Genomic DNA, 3,261 nt, shown 5'->3' with positions numbered 1-3,261 from the left:
TGTAGTCAATAGTTTCGCCAAACACATACAATTTCACTGGAGTAACATTACTTTTTTATCTGCAATATGTGGACACCTTATGAGCGTTTCTTTGATCCTTATCATTATCATCACTTGTGCAATAGCAGTGATAGAAATTAAGCCCAGATACAGAGCAGAAAAAATTGTCTTATGACAAAATGAACATGCCGCTTTTTATTATTTTGTTACTTTGTAGAAATCAAATATGCCATATAAATGCCCTTGTAGCAAATTAGTACTATGACAGTTTAAAAATCTGTATTTTATTCATTCTATCAAGGGTCTCATTCATTCTTTCAATGCTATCACATTTTGCATACCGGTACTGTAATAAATGTTCAGCTTATCTCAATTCAAAAAAGTCTAGCTGTCTGTCTTAATAGATTTCAATCGAATTTGATTGACTCAATAAATTTAAAAAAGTTCTATCTGTTTGAGGATTTATTGGGTAAATGGAAATTTGCCTCTTATCATTGGCTCCAGTTTAAACTGGCGATATGAATTTATATACGGTTAACGTAAACTGTACTTTTTCTGGTATAGTATTCTCCAATATATTATCCAATTTATTGCCATTCCTGATAATTACTGAGAGTTCTAATTTAAGCCTTATGAGGATAGGCTCAAGTCATCTCTGATTTATACATTAATATTTGAAGCACCTTCATATATGCTATATCCTATATGATAATATGGCATTGAAAAATTCACGATCTGGTATCGCTGGGTGATGACTTTTAATAATTATCGGCACAGCTTGGTCCTTTGTGGCAAATGGAGCTGCAATTCGAAAACAAATATTTGACTCCTCTATTGTTTCTCAGATAGAATTAGAGCAACAGTTAATAACTAGGTATCTTGTATTTTGGCGAAATAAATATTCTATTGTATAATATTCTATTGTTGATAACATGGAATCAACCTAAAATTACATTGTAGAATCTTTGGGTTGGTTGAAATTTTTGTCCACCAATAAAAACTAGTATAATCATTGAGTATTGCCTACAATAATTATTCATTTTATTGGAGGACAAAGATAGTAACTAAAATATCAGTTTAGATATCAATATCTAACTAATGTTTCATCTCTGACCACAGTTTTCCTACAGTATTGAACTATGATATTATTATTTGATAATATGATGATTAATGGATTCATTCATGAATAATTCATATGAATTCATCAAATAAGAAATCTTTATTACATCAAACTGTTTGCTTCAATATATGAGATCACCTTAGAAGGCTGTCCTCTATTGGTGTAGAAATCCCATGTTTATTGGCTACATTCTTGTTCAAACGATTGGTCCACGTTTCTCCAGCCTACACTTAAACCTTGAGTTCAAGTACACAATCGTTTACAACCATCAATAAATGAGTCGTAAACTTCACGTAGAGGGAAAAGGTATAGGCTATGCTCTTATTGTTTACTTGTTCACGGTGTTGAAAACCTAGACTTGAAGCCAACGTTGTTTGCTCAAGTGTTCATAGTTCTCCATCCCTCTTCCTAAATACTCAATACTCTATTTCCAACACGTTTCACCCATTTCTTCTTGAAAAAGATTGTTGATTTTTTCTTGTTATAATAGTGGTTGGTGCAGAGTGCCATTACATGTCTGTCCGTCCGTCAAAGATCGACTCTCTGAGTTATATCAAATCGGACGGACGGAAGAAGTCGACCCCAATATATAGGAGCACGCTACTGATCAATAATCAACTCAAGAATTATCATGAAAAATCGCTATCAAGAGCACAAAACAAACTGAATCAATACATTTAATTCACTTATAGCTTGTCAACTTACAAGTTGATCCAGAACCGACCTGCAGCATGTTTGCACATTTAACTGAAAATAAGTTGGATGTAAGTAGTAGATGATAGCGTAGATAATTAAGCTTATAACTAGTTATATATTACTCGGGAGTAATATATGGATTGATTGCTTATAAAAAACAACTTTTATTCTATGATAGATTTTGTAAAAATAATAATTCGTAGAATTGGCTTCCTCATTTCTGATTAATGCAATCCAATTATTATAGAATAGTTTAGAGCTTGGGTTATTCTGTATATTTTATTCAACTGCAAATATATAGTAAGACAAAATGAAATAAACAACCATCACATTTGTGGCATTTTTCTAGATAATGCGCACAACACAGTGAAATTAGCATATTATCAAGTACTACGCACGCATATCCCTTTCCGAGTAGTATTAATAAATAATAGGATTCAGGCGATGAATAGGCAACACGGACAACACAATCAACTCTATTACGCTATTTGATTGGCATTACACTTTTACTTGAATTGCAGGCGTCAGCTAGGCAATTGGAATAACACGACGACAATAGCTGTGTGTCATCGCTGTGAAGTATCACACAATGCAAGCCCTATAAAAATACAGTACTGTGTTTCTGACATCTCTGAACACGTACTTCTTAACCTATTGAGTTTTCACAGATCCGTTCATTTATTGCTTTTTATGAATCATAAAGAGTAAACCCCAAATACAGAGTGATCTTACTGATGCTCATTCATGGTGAACATTCATACGTTGTTTTCTTCACTCTGAATGAAGCTCCTCCAAATCGTCCTTCAATGTATTCAGTAGAACTGAGCGATTCCATGGTTGGAACTAGTTTGTTGTGAAGCACAGAAGACAGACCAGGCCCACATGGTCCGTTTGTTTATTCGTAGCTTTTGTTGGCACAAAATGAAAGTCCAGAATATCAGGCCCACGTGGTTTGTTGTTTTGTATCGTTCTAGATTTGTGACAGTATTCACTGAGGAGGAACACAAAATGTTCACGATGGAGGGTGTCTCTATGAGACAGACGATGTGTCGTCAATTGTTTTTGGGCGTGTGCGTTCAAGCCGAATAAGAGGTCTTGAAAGGCTTGAGACGAGCAGCTCGTAAATAATAAAAGTCCTAAGCCACTGACCGTTAGGGTGGGTCCGTGACATTGGTTCCGCCCGCGGATATTCACCCGAAAGCGCTCCTAAACAACGAGTTTCATTGTCAATAAATCATTTTTGCAGAGAAATCTTTTACGTCTCTGAGAAACGACGTCTTGCATGTCTGGTTCATTGACACGCTCGTTCAAGAATTCTGCTGCGGTCAAAGTTTACGCACATGGGAAAAGGTAGAAAAAAGCGCTCTTTGTACGGTTATTGCTCCTTATTTGCCTTTGTCGTTTGCCTGCCGTTGATTGTGAACGCGTTCCTCGGTTGCTTCTCA

This window comes from Nilaparvata lugens, chromosome 2, assembly GCF_014356525.2.
Source record: "Nilaparvata lugens isolate BPH chromosome 2, ASM1435652v1, whole genome shotgun sequence".
Classification (NCBI taxonomy): Eukaryota; Metazoa; Arthropoda; class Insecta; order Hemiptera; family Delphacidae; genus Nilaparvata; species Nilaparvata lugens.
This window is presented reverse-complemented; position numbering follows the sequence as displayed.